The sequence below is a fragment of the Engystomops pustulosus genome, chromosome 2 (genome assembly GCF_040894005.1).
Source record: "Engystomops pustulosus chromosome 2, aEngPut4.maternal, whole genome shotgun sequence".
NCBI lineage: Eukaryota > Metazoa > Chordata > Amphibia > Anura > Leptodactylidae > Engystomops > Engystomops pustulosus.
In genome coordinates, this window is record NC_092412.1 from 188,494,526 (window position 1) to 188,510,912 (window position 16,387).

The window sequence follows — 16,387 nt, forward strand, 5'->3', positions numbered from 1 at the left end:
TCCTCTCAGAAGCATGTAATTGTCCTTCTATACTTCAAAGTAAAGCCACAGATTTATTTTTAACACTACTCTTTATATATGGAAAAAGCCTAAATTTTAGATTTTAGACTCATTAATGAGTAAGGATAAAGACAAACCTTGTAGGAGAAAGCTAAACTTAACATTACAAGAAAATATAAGAACCCACCATATAAGAACATTGTAAGTATTAATATAAAATACAATAGGCATCTCCCATTCATCGGCCTTGTCCATGTTATTTTCATGGTAAAATATGGTTAAGTGGGAAAGTGGTACTGTTTCAGGATTAGATAAAAAGAAAACTCATTATAAAGTTGGTATCCGCAGCTTTTTGCCATCTTTCCTGCTCTGATCAAAAAGTGGAGCTTAACCAGTTAAGGACCAGGCCCTTTCCTGTTTTTTTCACTTCCTTTTTACACACCCCACCTTCAAATCTATAACGTTTATTTATACAGGTAAAGAGCTGTGTCATGGCTTATTGTTTGCATAACAAATTGCACTTCATAGTGGTGGCATTTATTATCCCATGCCATGTACAGGGAAGCAGGAAAAAAAAATTCCAAATGCCGAGAAATTGGTGAAAAAACGCATTTACACCATTTTCTTGTGGGCTTGGATTTTACGGCTTTCACTGTGCTCTCCAAATGACATGTCTACTTTATTCTTTGGGTCGGTATGATTACAGAGATACCAAATTTCTATAGGTTTTATAAGGTTTTCATACATTTACAAAAATTAAAACCTTTTCAATTTTTTTTTTATTTTACCATCTTCTGGCACTAATAACTTTTTCATACTTCGTTGTACGGAGCTGTTGGTGGTGTCATTTATTGCGACTTTTGATGATGTTTTCAATATCATTTTTAGGACTGTACAACCTTTTTATCCTTTGTTTTTTTAAATATTTTTCAAAATGGCAAAAAAGTGCTATCTTCGACTTTGGGCGCTATTTTTCATTACGAGTTAAAATGCTGTGAAAAACTTATATTTTGATAGATCTGGCATTTTCAGACGCATTGATATCTAATGTGTTTATGATTTTTATTGTTTATTTATATTTATATCAGTTCTAGGGAAAGGGGGGTGATTTGAAATTTTTTTTTAAACTTTTAAAATTTGTCTCTTTATTATTTTTCAGACTCCCTAGGGTACTTTAACCCTAGGTTGTCTGACCGATCTTATCATATACTGCCAGACTATAGTATGGCAGTATATGGGGATTTTCCTCCTCATTCATTACAATGTGCTGATAGCACATTGTAACGAAAGGGTTAAAAAACAAGACAGCCTCGGGTCTTCAGAAAGACCAGAGGCTGTCATGGTGACGGATCGCCGCTCCCCGTTGACGTCCCAGGGAGCGACGATCCACGGGTGGTAACACCAGATCACGGGTGTTAGCAGTAAGTCTTTGCTGCAATATGCAGCAAAGACTTACAGGCTATGTAGAGGGCTCAGCCGTGAGCCAGATTGTGCTGCTCACACTTTTATTCCCGGGGCTATGGCATTTTTTGTTCTGAGCTTCTTTTTAATCTTCCAGATTTTTCGTTCCCTGTTAAGTTAAATCAGCACCAGAAGACGACGAAATTAAGCGGAGCACTCAATGAAACCCTTAAAAACTAAGCCCTCAAGGAAATGGCACAAATGAATTTTTTAACCAATTTCACCACATTTGGAATCCCCCCCCCCCCCACTTTCCAGTACATGGCATGGAATATTAAATACGGTTACTTTGAAGTACAATTTGTTATACAGGAAACAAGCCGACAAGCTCTGTACATGGAAAAATAAAAAAGTTAGATTTTTGAGTAAAAAAAATGGAAACACAAAAACAAAAAAAGTTTTTTGCTCTACTAATGTGAGCAGCTATATCCCATTTAGGTCGGTCACCACTACTGTATACTACGAGCCTCAGAAGTTGCTTCAGCACAAATAGTACATTTGCCAGGTGAAGTAAACAGAAGATGCTAAAACCAGAGGTGGTGAGAAGAGTCCACATTTTAAATGCCTGCTGTTCCTTCATGTTAAAAATTATTATAGATGGTTACAATTTTACAAAATGACTTGGATTGCACCTGGATAAAATAACAGTGTTGAATGAACGGTCTTGGTAGGGTCTTTTGGTTGTTATGGAAACTTCTTGAGCTGGCTCTTAAATTTGTGAGTCACCTTCAGGATTTGACTAACAGCAGATAAATGCAGTCATACAGAAAAAACACTTTATTTTTGTTTATATCATTGGGGAAATCAGCATCACAAAGCCTTAGGCATTACAAGACCTTCAGCAAGTACCATAGAAACAGTGCCTCAAGAGGGGAATATAGCTCAGACCATATAAATTAACACCCATTCCCCCTATAATAGGACTCCCAAAAATAAGACAGTACAATTTTTTTTAAAGCTTAGAAATAGAAGGCCTTCCCCCGAAAAAAGACAGTGACAGTCATTGCTGCAGCCCCTCCCCCCACACCATGAGCATTAGTACAGCAAGATGTTGTAACATGGGTAAAGAATTCATGTGATGAAATCACACTGTAAATACCCTACTAGCAGCTACCTGGAAAGAGGGTTTTGTACAGTTATAAGAATGATAGACATGATGCTCCTTAAAGGGGTTTTCCCATGAAAGAAAATTCGCAAATTCCAATCCCCTAGTGATGTTCGCACAATAAAGATATTTTTTTAACCCTTTATGTTACAATTTTATTGCTGTTTTATCTCCTATAACTCATTAAAGGTCAGTGTAAAATCCCATAGTGTGGGCAGGGACTCTAAGCAGACACAATGGGGCAGATTTATCAAGCTGTCTGAAAGTCAGAATATTCCTAGTTGCTATGGCAAACAATCATTTTCATGAGCACTGGTAAATTGAAAGCTAAGCTGTAATTGGTTGCCATGGGCAACTAGGAATATTCTGACAGCTTGATAAATTTGCCCCAATATGATCCATGTAGCTCTGTGAGCTAACAATGTTGTTAAATTATAAGGGTAGAAGGTTTATATACACTTTCATTTACCTTCTTAACTTTTGTCTAGTAGATTGTGCATCTGACACAGAAAGAGGAGACAGATCAGAGATTATGAGATTGATGAGCTGCCTATTACACACAATGACACAGCTCTCCTACATTTCTGCTATTCCATAACACATTATCAGATCTTCTGTGCTTTCACCTCTTTAGGAGCAAAAATTAAAGGGATTATCCAACAAATACAAGTTAGGCCCTATCCACAGGATAGGGCCCAACTTGCTGATCATTGGGAGTCTCAGTGCTGAAATCCCTGCAGATCGCGAAAACAAGGGGAAACCCTGCGCTCGATCTCCATCAGCTCCATAGAGATTAATGGATCAGAACGGTGATGCGCAGCCGTCTGCGCCATTTCTCTTATGGAGCGACCAAGGAATCGGTCTGACCCCTTCTCGCGATCTGTGGTGTCTCAGAACTAAGACTCCACACTGATCAGCAACTTAGGCCCTATCCCGTGGATAGGGCTTAACTTGTCTTTGCGGGAAAACCCCTTTAATATAAGACATGTCTTGTGTTCAGGAACACTTAAAAATATATATCACTGCATGCGTAGTTTAGAACCATAAATTTCTCTGTGTTACGAGTCCTCCCAGAATAGATCCATCACTAGACCATGTGTATGTTCAGATTTAACAAGTAGAAACACAGTTGTACATAGTTGCCCCATTTTATGGCTTTAGCATGGCTTAGAAATTAAATCTGTGAAAAGAGCTTGGCAAGATGACAGTGCCCCATATATCTTTTGTTGTGTTTTGCATCTCCTCCTGACAGTTCAGCTGGTATGATAAGCTGTAGGATCCAACAAGACCAGTATTAAGTGTATTAAAGGGGTATTCTCATCAGGGCATTTACATTTAATTAAATTCATTTGCCATGGATAAACATTTCTTCAATTGGATGTTAATAAAAAAAAATGTTCCTGTGTGAAGATAATTTCTCATAAATGTAGTCATGTTGTCCCTTAGAAATGAGATGGCTTCCTCGGATACGACCACGTCACACTCTGGCAGCGGTGGCCAGATATGCGCTATCAAGTCCTGCCTGACCTCCTGGATTCAGTGATAATTACCACAGGACTGATGTGGGACCTGCAGTAACTCCCGGACATTTCATATACCTACCTCCAGTAGAGGTGGCTGTATCCAAGGAAGACATTTTGTTTCTAAGGGACAACATGACTACATTAATGAGAAATTATCTTCACACAGGAACATTTTTATTAATAACTTCCAATTGAAGAAATGTTTACATATGGCAGATTAATTAAACAGAATGTGAGTGCCCAGATGAGAATACCCCTTTAAGCATTAGACCTTGAGGCTACATATCATGGATACTCCATGTGTCTAATGTGTGTCATGGAGTTTTCATGTACTACTCTACAATGAATGCAGTTGGAATCTATGGATATAACAGTACAGCCCAGATGGAAGTGTATGTAATTTCACCTGTTAAATTGACAAAACCGCACCTAAAACCACCTCAAAGCTGATTGCGATGCAGTTTTAACTGCAACGTGTGACCGCACCCAAAGGTTGATTGACAAATCCTCCTTGCTAATACATGATTGCAGCTCTTTACCCGGCCACACTTTCCCACTGTACTGTGATAAAAAAAACGTAGACAAGCCTGAAGCTGCACAGCGGAAATATTAAATTAAAATAGACTTTACGCTTCACATGGCAGTCTAGGAGATAAATTAATGCAGGTTTATGTCACAATATTGAATATATTTCTGCTATTCATGGACTAAATAGAACAGTTTCTAATTAAAACCTTACGTTTTGTAGCCAACACATCATGCTTACAACCTGCCTAAGCAGCAGTGCTAAACAGTGTCATGTTCAGACCAGTAATACAAATGTTCACAAGCTGCACAGTGGAGCGGGGTCAGCCACATGGGGACTACTGTATCAGTCAGGGTGGCCAGCTACTGTCACATCAATCACACATTCTTTTGATGCTGACACATACGTTTCTTTCTCATCTTATTTTTATAGGTTTCAAGATCCTGACAAGTCCCATGGTATGGTGAGAACTCAAGTTGAACTGTTTCTGACCCTGAAAGAGGATTTCAAATATTTTCAGTAGATTTTCTCTTTCTTTTACATACATTCCACAGGGTGTAAAGAAAACACAAAAGGTGCAGGGTTTTTTTTTTCCAGCAGTTACTAGTTTATGTTTCTCAATGCACATATTTATAAGAATTTGGTGGATGGAAGTTAAACATACTGGCAATAACATTAAAGGAAGGGTTTTTCATTTAAAGCATAACTGTAAAGTTATGATCATTTTACCAATTTCTCATATGCGTTTCCCCCTCTAAAACAAAAATAATGATGCCCCTATTGTGCTGTTCAAACTTATTTTCGGAAAAGTTATGGCATTTTCTGTTCGGAAAGTGTTTGACAAAAATCTTTCTCACTAGTGGTCAAGGGGACGTAGACTATCATCTTCCTGTACCTGCCCTGAAGCAAAGTCCAATTGACTATGTCGACCGATCCCATAGTGCCTTGTGTTCTCTCAAAGTAATTTAACATTAAATTTACCTCATTGAGGTCAACAGAATTTTCTAGGCATGCCTTGTGCAGATAGATGATGTCATAGCTTTCTATTATTAGAAGTAAAGGTGTAATCTATTGTAACGCAAGTCTTCTTTTGATTAGTAAATGAGGTAACTGCTACATATATATCCCCTACAGAACCTTGTAAGTGATTTGCTTTTGTATGTAGCCCACCTTAATCAATACTTTGTAGGACCAACTACAGCTACAATAACTTCTTTCAGCTGATGGGATATGGCTCTACTATTTTTGCACATCTAGAGGCTGGAATTCTTGCCCATTCTTCTTTGCAAAACTGCTCCAGCTCAGTCAGATTTATTGGAGAACATTTAAACAGAACAACAATTTACAAGTTCAGCCGTGAATTATCAATGGGACTTCGGTCTGGACTTTGAGTGGGCCATTTTAACACATGAATACGCTTTTATTTAAACCAATGTAGCTTTGGTTGTATGTTTAGGGTTCATGTGATACTGATGCTAGAAGATAAACCTATGCCACAGTCTCCAATCTTTTGCAGTACATTTTGCATCAACTATATCCCTGAGCAGTTTTGCATTTTACTTTATTTTCATGATGCCGTTTAACCTGAGGATCCTGAGGAAACCCACACAAACATGGAGAGAACATACAAGGTCTTTGCAGATGTTGACCTGGATGGGACTTGAACCCAGGATCTCTGTGCTGCAGGGCTGTAGTGCTAACCACCGAGCCACTGCGCTGGATAGATCAAAAGTACATCGAGCTGAATAAACATGTCCGCCACACTTTTTTATTTTAATTTGCAATAACATGTATCTTTTTCCTCATACTTCTCAAATAGTTGATATTTTATACATAAAGTATTGATAAAATATTGTTACGTTTGTGGCTGTAAAGAGGAAAAGTTTGAATAAGAAAACTTTTGCAACCCACTGTACATAGTATGTGAAAATTAATCAGGGCAACATTGTGGTAATAAATATGTGCATGACTTTACATTTCTTTAAGTTTATTCAAGGCAATTTTCATCTTGACTCAAAACTAGATAACAAAATATATCACTTTTTATAAACCATTTTTAATTGCTGACTGTAGAGTTTTACTTTCTTCTCATGACTATGGGGCTGCCATCCTGCCTGAATAACAACATTTAGTGATATGCTTTACAGCAGCCTCACGGTCATGGGTAGCAATGGTCTAGAGCCAGCTCAATGAGGTCCATAGAGAGTCTTCTAGGTTTGCTCTGCGTAGATAGGAGCAGGAAATAAGTTTGGATATCTATTGTCAATGGAGGCAATGATGGTGTCTTCTATAGAGGTGTTCTATAGGATCAGTGGTAATAGCAAACATTACAGGATTTTGACAAGGAAACATTTTAGAAATTCATGAATACCTAAAAAAAATAACAAAAGCTTTAAAAATAGAGCATTTCCTGGTGGCAACTTCCTTTTAACATACATGTGTCATGTGTTGTAAGCATAATCATAACTAAAAAAAAACCCACTGAAACATTGAAGTCAAACTTCTCCAACATAAGACCACACCTTAATAAATCTTCTACATGGGCAATACACTTTTTTTTCAAGGATTTGCTGTGTGTGGGAGACAGTTTCCCCCTATATACTCTGGATACATGGGAAGAAATTACTTTTTTAATCTTTGGCTTTTGTAAGGGAAAACTAAGCTACAAGTATTATAAAGTTCAGACCTAGTATTTTGGTGTAGGCATGGAAGCCAATCTGTGCACCTCTTCTGCATACGCCAGAAGGAAGTAGAAAAACTGCCTGTAACTCTGTGACTAGTAAATTATCAACTAGCTTGACCTCCTTTAAAAATTGAAATAGAACAGGTGACTATAGATTGAAATCTTTACAGCAAAGAGCAAATACGTAAAATAAAGACTATGGAAGCTACGCCTGGTGTTGTGATCGTTCAGAGTTCTGGCTGTAGCAGCCCCACAAAGCATAAATACATACAAAATTCCATTCAATATATATCACTGTAATTAGAGTTAAAGGGGTATTCCAGGAATCAGCATAATTCATATACAAATGGGTCCTTAAAATATAAGCTAATGTGTAATTAGTTGTTATTTAAAATTTTGCTCCCGTTAGTAGAAAATGCTGATGACATAGACTGTAATGGAGAATTAAAATGTTACTGGCCCTTTAATCAGTCCGTTAATTTCCTCCGCGCGGTCCGTTGCAGAGCATACACAGGACAGAAGATGGCCGCTGGTCACATGTCCACATCACATGTCCTGCACCTGCCTGGGCAGGTCCTGTGATCACCACTAAGTTTGGCTGTAGCTGGTTGGTTGCAGTGCATCCAGTATGGCCAGTGTTTTGGTGATGGCAGTTACACATCATTACTATGGTAACAGAGCAAGAAAACCTGTTACATCATCACTAGGAGCAGAGCATAAGAGGGAGGAGGAGTTACTGAGAACTAAAGAATCTTCGGACTTTAGTGGCGGCCATCTTGGTGATATTTTTAGAGGCCATAAAATTTTGTGAATCATAAAATCAAACTATTTAAGCTCCATTTTGTAACTAATGACATTAAGTTTTGTTACATTCATTTATTTATAGCATTATGGGTTTTTGCATCAGACGTTCATATTCCCGTAATACCCCTTTAAAGAAAAAGCAAAAAAACAAAGTAACTGAAAAATTATAATTTAAATAATTATTCCAAAACCAACCAGTTCATCTCGTAATAAAACTCACCAGTGTAATGTAATTGGTATGACAAACTGAACTAGGAGGTCTAACATTGGCACACAAGTAAGTCAAACTATTATTTTTGGCTCATCATGTGTTACATACAGTTACACATACTATTATAAGTGAATAAACAAGCAAACAAACATGAGCTTTGCTCATTCGTATATTCTGACTACTTGTGGTGAACTTTGCTGGTGGTACATACAAGAAGAGATAAATACAGGCAGTCCCCGGGTTACGTGCAAGATAGGTTCCATAGGTTTGTTCTTAAGTTGAATTTGCATGCAAGTCAAAACTGTATATTTTATAATTGTAAGTCCAGACAAATTATTTTTGGTTTTAAAAATGTTGGATCGTCATAAGAACCAGGATTAACAATAAAGCTTTATTGCAGACACCTTTAGTAACTGTTATAGCTGATTATTGTAGCCTGGGCCTAAAGTACAGTAAATTACAGCATCCAGAGGTCCGTTTGTAACTAGGGGTCTGAAAGTCAGGTGTTAAGTAGGGCAGCGCCTGTACTGGCATTGAAAAGAGCATAAGACATATGTCATTTCCAAGGAGAGCAAATACAATGGTAGAAAAGTTAAGAAGAAGAGTAGTTTTAAATGAACAATCATAACAAATATACACTACCCCATAGGGAGCCAATTATTCAAGTCTTATGTTTCGGAGCTTACACTGGATAGAGTTACCAAGTGATGCATATTTTAATTAGTGTCCAGTTTGACTGAAAAACATGCAAGAAAGCCAAATCCTGGAGTAGATTACCTTATATACTCGAGTATAAGCCGACACGAGTATAAGCAGAGACCTATTGACTAAAGTATAAGCCGAGGGTGGGAAAAGCATTGGTCACAGACCCCCCCAGTATTTAGCCAACCACCCCCCTATAGTATACAGCCAGCCCAGCCTGCCCCCAGCAGTATACAGCCAGCCCAGCCTGCCCCCAGCAGTATACAGCCTGCCCCCAGCAGTATACAGCCTGCCCCCAGCAGTATACAGCCTGCCCCCAGCAGTATACAAAAAACTTATATACTCACCCTCCGATGGTCCCGGTGTGCAGCGCTGCTCCCCCGATGTCCGCGCGGCTCGTCTTCAGGCTTCCGCGCCAGTCTTCTTTCTTCTGCTGAGCGCCGCCATTGCTCTCTCCCGGCTGGCGCCTAGTATGACGCGCCGCTGCTGACGTCATGCTAGGCGCCACCCGGGGGAAAAACATGGCTCCCAGCAGAAGAAAGAAGACGGGCGCGGAAGCCTGAAGACGAGCCGCGCGGACATCGGGGGAGCAGCGCTGCACACCGGGGCCACCGGAGGGTGAGTATATAAGTTTATTATTTTTTTAGTATTTTTTTTACTTATTTTTTACTTTATTGACTCGTGTGCTGAAAAACTCGGCTTATACACGAGTATATACGGTACATGTCTCAGGCAACCATGTAGTAAATCATTTAGGACCACCTCCCCCTTCACAAACTATTGAAAACACAATGTGCTCAATGCCTACTTAGTGGCTTTTTTATCTATATAGCGCCTACAGATTATGCAGCACTGCACAAAGCATGTCAAATTGGTCCCTGTCCCCATGGGGCTCGAAGTGTCGGAGGACCCGGAGAGAACATACAAACTCTTTGCAGATGTTGACCTGGGTGGGATTCAAACCCAAGACCCCAGTGCTGCAAGGCAGAAGTGCTACCCACACAGCCACTTTGCAGTCCATAAATAAAAGTACTAGGTTACTGATCCATTACATTGCAGTGTATGGTAGCATCCAATATCTGACTGCTGTGTGTCCTAGGCTGCACCAGTAAGACCTTTTCGAAGGGCCCACCACTGTACCGCTACATTAACGGTTTCTAAAAACACAACTGACCAATAGCACTTTTTCTATTCCTTCCCTTGGACTGTTATAGTCCTAGGGGTTCTTTTAGCATCTTGCTGACTGGACTATGTCGTTAACATAGGAGTTTTTGTATATTAAATGTCCGGGAATTACTGAATGTCCATCCGGTGGTAATGATAGCTTTGGCCAGGTGGTCATACAGAACTCAATAACCCATGTCTGGCCACTGCTGCCAAAATGTGAGGTGGTCATATCCGAGGAAGCCATCTAGTATGAAGATAATCTAGAGAAATTATCTTCATACAAGAACATTTATTTTAATAACATCCAATTGAAGAAATGTTTACATATGGCAAATGAATTTATTTAAATGTGAATGCCCAGATGGGAATACCCATTTAACATTGCCTAATTAGCCATAATGATGTGTTTTTTAAGTGGTTATTTTTGTGAAAAAAATAGTATTAACCATGGTTTTAGACCAGATCATAATATATCTTCTATGGTTATATCTTCTATATATATATTTTTTTAAAATTATATTTAATTTTCTCATTATCCTGAAACACAGAAACAAAATTTGCCCACGTCTAAAGTATAGAGAAAACATGGCAGATTAATGATGCAACATCACATGATTTAGTTTCTGCCTTCTATTGGCTGAAGGTTGGTATATGTTGTAATCCGTGACCTGGATGCTTCATAAAACTTCATATTATTTACTGTATGTATGTCTCTACCATTTTCTCTCTGTGTACCATTTGGGAGAACTCATCTTTTGTGTTCCACCACCTAGGCTTTGTACACATTTTTTACTAGTTGGCTACATAATAAAGATTGAATTTTGCCAACATTTTAATAGTTTTTTTTAATACCTTTTTGGTACTGGTTCCCCAGTCATGGGGTGCAGTAGGTCATGATAGAGAAAACATGGCAGACTCATATAATTAGCTAAATGTAGAACTTAAGTCTTATGGGGAAACAATTGTAGTACACAGGTGATATTGCTTAAGAATATAGAAATGTTGCAACAACAAGGAAACATAATCTGAAAACGGCATACACTCATGAAGGCAAATGAGCAAGATGGTAGTCACCAATATGAGTAATAGTAATTATTATCTCCACAGTAAACCAGATGTATGAACAACCAATTCTTCAGCACGCACATATGCCACATTCTCCAGCAGTTCATCTAGGTTATCATATTCCTCCACATGAGCAGTTTAGCTGTGACACAAGACACCCTATTCACCTTGGAGTCTGTATATTACATGGCAGCTAATGACTGCTTCATAAAGCAGCATTATATATTTATCATTTATACATAGGACGGCTGGACCATTGTACAAGCACTAATACCCACACTCCTTTTGCTTCATATGACTGTTATTACTTTGTAACAATTTATTTTTTTATATGTCCCCTCATGAATTATAAAGATCTGTGGAATATGATGCCACTATATAAAGATTTATTACCGTATTATTATAATGAAGACACATGAAAAAGTGTTGTGACCCTAAAGATCACAGCTTCCTTTTAGCAACAATTAAGGTACAAGATCAGGAGTGAACAGTAAAAGGGAAAAAAAAGGAAATGTGCCATCTTTCATATAGGTTATGCCACTTTATTATTCACAACTAGCTTTGAAAACTTAATTAAAAAATCCTGAATGTAGAAACACGCAATTAGAATTAGAGCCATAAGAACTGTAGCCTAGATATTAAGCTGGTTACATGCACTACAATAATGTTGGTGGAACTGGCTGAACATCAAATAGCAGAGGTTGGACAGAAGGATTGTCTTTTGGCACATTACGGACAACTATCTACAACTATACGGCGAGCTTATGGTTGCTAATCACAATAAAGTCATGCAACAACATTAAAAACTAACACTGTACTGACAATAGAATATGGATTTGCCATATGAACATATATGCAGCAGCTTTGGGGACCATATATAAGGGACATAAGTACATTTGTGTTCTATTAGATCAGTACATCAGGTGTTTATTTATATTTTGACAACACAAGATAAACTACTTTTTCCCTTCAAACCACATATAGTCTGTTGTGGTTGTATAGACTTTCATGTGAGGGATTAAGGACGCAAGAAAAAGATTCTCACTCGCAAAAATGTGGATGACCCTATGGACTACAGCAGATCTGTAAGGTTTTTTTTTTCTTTGAACACTAGGAAAGAAAAATATTTCAAGTGAGAGAACCCCAACCCCCCCCCCCCAACAGTGCAAAGCTTTTGGGGTGGTTGAGAAGTTTTGAAGAAAGTTTCCACGAACACTAATTGATTTTTATAAATATATTATATGAAATGTATAATTTAACAGCGTAGCGACAGTCCTCTAAATAACAAATAGCAGTACGATACAAAATATCAGAACGGTCCCCATCTCACAAAACTTCACATGAAAAATAAATAAGAGATAAACAGATAAAGAACAACCTGCCTGCATCATTAACCATTACAAGACTACAAAACAATGAGGCCTAAAGTGGAAAAACTTATTTAAACTCGTTTCCATGGAAACTGAAAGAGAGCTTCCCAAGATGACATTCTGTACAGAACAACTCACACCCTCATTCCTCCGCCCCTCCACCATCACCCTGGATGCCACCTCTATACAGGACACTCCTGTCCCTCTCTCCTCCACTACAAGGCAAACTGGTTTCAGATAAACACTAGTCTATTCTAATGGGTGTGTGTCACTCTCAGGCCATAGAAGCTGCTCCAAAGTATCATAGAGATCACAGACACAACGATTTGCTATTATTTATACGTACAGAGACATTCTGCTTCTAAATTCCGGGGATAGAATATTCTTCTGATACATTAATTATTCAATGTTTAGTAAACAGATTTATGTAAACATGTGACCATGTACTGAGCACAGCACAACAACATGTAGCCTGTACAGACACACAGTAACCTGTGGATACTAGGAGATACACATACAGCTCTGCCCCAGCCATACATCCTGCTCATGGAATAGCATTGTTCTCCTATAGAACATATACAATAAGCCTCCCAAACTTGTATCAAGCACAATAAACTTTACTATAGCTGCAGAGACCAGCAGCAATGTCTGACACCTGGGTGTAGAGGTGTGGTACGTGCCTCCCCGGCTGGCACTGATGTGGGATGGCAGGGGCACCTCACCTTAGTAATACTCCAGCTCCTGTGGAAGGATCAGATGGCGGCTCCTCGCCCGGGCAGGGACTGCAGTGTCTCGGGCTCTGAGCAGTGCAAGTGACAGGCAGCTCCCACTCCCTACTCTCTAGACTGCAGGCTTCACTGAGGGAGGGAGGGGCAGCTCTGTGCTAGAGGAAGAATTAAATCCTCCACCCCCTCAGGGTTCACCATGACATCATTGTCAAAGGATTGTGGGAGAGGAGCTTGAAAGGAAAGAAAAGGCAGCTAATTAACCTGTGTAGCGCTGGAAATGCTCCTGCGGTACTGCATGGTGTACACAGGGCTCAAGGCAACTTCACGTACACTCCTAGGAGCAGGGGCTGAGAACTCCATTTATTATATGGCACTGACATAGTCCGCAGTGCTCCTGCCCACACGGGCACTCCCAATCCTAATCATTCTCTATAGTCTCTTGTCAGGCTAGTCAATGGAAGAGCTGCCCCTATAAATGGAACAGATTAAGTCACTTTGCAATAGGTTTTATTAATAATTTATACTGCTACTATGCAGACTATAGAGCAGTGATGGCGAAACTATGGCACTGGTGCCAGAGGTGGCACTCAGAGCCCTTTCTGGGGGCACTCAGGCCATCAACCTAGGACAGAGTTCATGAAACAGGAACAAATCCATTAAATCTTCCTGTAGTCCTAGGCAACTTATGAGATGCTGCGCTCAGCACTATTTACAGCAACACTTCATTGACTGTTGGGAACTGCTTGAAAAGTGAGAAGGTGTTGAAAGAACTGCATTATCTTTGGAGGTCCTCCTGCTGGACCCACCATTCTTCCTAAACAGAGGCACCGTGGAAAGAAGCTACAATGATAGTCTGAATTTGCCCACCTTGTTTCAACTGTATTGGTGGCCTCAGGCGGCCGATACATTAAAGAAGTGGAAGAACAGGTAGCAATAAGTTACTGCTTAAAATGGCACATCAGGGTAAATAAGTGGATTTTGGTTGTAGTTTGGGCACTCGGTCTTTAAAAGGTTCGCCATCACTGCTATAGAGGGTCACAAAGTGCTGGGTTTTATTCAGATGCCACCAATTGTATTTGGGCAATTGCTCTGGTGGGGCTGCGCTCACTCCTGGGGTGGTGCTGGTGATTCTGTTACTTCCTCCTCCTGGTGCTGCCACTGAGCTCTCAATGTGGGATTGAAAGGCCAGTAGTGTCTGCACCATTTCGGCTTGTACTCCCTCAATTTTGCCCCACGCTCTAGTGGGGAAATTTAGGGTGCTTTACTATCCTTGTGGCATGAGTGGCCACCCAGTAATTGGAACTTGTGATTATCAGGGCAACTATGGTGTTGCACAGCACTGGAGCATATAGTGGCTCATGCAGGCCAGACTTCCCAGAGGGAAGGACAAGCGGTCCCTATGGGAGGTATCTCCTCCTTCTCTGCATCTCCCCAACCACCATCCATTTACACCCAGATGCTCTGGGTGTCGCCCTGCTGTGAGGAAAACTCAACCTCCTGCTCCAAAAGTGTCCAAAGGCTGAAAAGTGCAGTGCCTTACCACTGCTCCAACAATGCACATGTTTGGACTGACACCTGGTCCTCCTCTTTATCCTCTTGTGCCATCCATTGTTGTAACTGAAGAACTTTTTCAAGCAGGTGAAAGATGGATATGGTGGCGCTGTAAAGGCACCGAACAAATGTCTCTTTTGGAGACCCAGTTGGTGATGAAGTGCTTTTGGAACAGCATGCAACTAGAACAGTGTTTTACAAAATTACCAAATTATATTAACTTAAAACCTTTATTTTGTTAAAAAAAAGTGATGATCATAATTAGAGAACAGAAATAACTGTAGCATAGAAAAACATTATAATTACATTCTGAAGCTTACAACAATCACCAATCGGTAGGAAGTTCACAAACCTTTGCGTTGAATGTCTTCAGCACATCTGCGACCACAGGACATCACTATTCACACTGCTCAAGTGGGATTTTGGTCCACTCTTCTGCCAGTCTCTTCCACAGCTCTGTGACTGTTGTGAGTTTCTTGGCCATAAATTTATCACCAAGGATTTTCTAGAGGGATAAGATCAGGATTTTGGGTTGATTATTTCATTGTTTCAATATTTTCTGTTTCAAGGAACTGCTTGCCTGTTTGCTGTGTGAAAGGGGACATTGTCCTGAATGAAAATTTCTAGCTGAGTGAAGAATGCAAGAAAAGAACAGTGTGTTGTTGAAAAAGGTTCACACTTGCATTCATTCTGCCACACAGCTGTATGCGAGGTTCAACTCCTGCTGCTTAATACATTTCCCACACCATGACACTTCCTCCACCACCTTAACTGACTTCTTTACACACTTTGGGTTCAGTGTTTCCCCATTTTGGTGACAAACATAACGGGGGAGATTTATTAAAGGGAGTCTGTCACCAGGGACCTCATTTTCACTAAATTGTAAAATCCCATGACACCTGCATTGCAAAAATGCCTCTCTGTCTTTTCCAAGCATTTGCCCCTGTACAGCTCTGTCCCTCCCCGACTGATGTCATCTTACCAGGCTGTGATCTCTGAGAAGGAGCAGGAGGTGGAGCTTTACATGAGAACAAAGGTGGGGGCTAAGATCTGAGGAGTGAATAACACAGACAAGGCACATGTTGTTTTTTGAAATGCGTCAGAACCAATGCCCAGCCCCTGTGACTACCCCAGGATTTTGTCAGGCTGCAAGGCAAGGTATAACACACAATAATATTGTTATACAAATGCTTAGAGAAAGCAGAAAGGCATATTTGCACTGCAGGTGTAAAGGGCTTCTGCAGCATGTCTTTAGTGAAAATGAGGTCCCTGGTGACAGGTTCCCTTTATTCTGTCTGACAGAATTCTGTCGTAGTTTGTACTAAAAACTGCACCACATTTATAGGGTTTTAGACAGTTTTCTAGCTCTCCTATGATCAGCTCAATAAAAGGGGCATGGCCTCACACCAAAAAAACTGCTGACCCGACAGAAATTTGTCCTAATTTTCTGGCGTAAAGTAAGCCAACTAGTAGGAGGTGCAGAGTAATAAT

At 39.8% G+C, this 16,387-nt stretch overlaps 1 protein-coding gene across 1 annotated transcript in view; it reads right to left on the reverse strand.

The window, feature by feature from the left end:
- The window catches only part of RHOC (ras homolog family member C), a 41,299-nt gene extending 27,794 nt beyond the window's left edge, over window positions 1-13,505 (reverse strand). The window contains exon 1 of the mRNA XM_072137617.1: window positions 13,340-13,505. The gene's annotated coding sequence lies outside the window, so the exon portion shown is untranslated. The remainder of the gene's footprint in view (window positions 1-13,339) is intronic.
- Window positions 13,506-16,387: the final 2,882 nt, after the last annotated feature.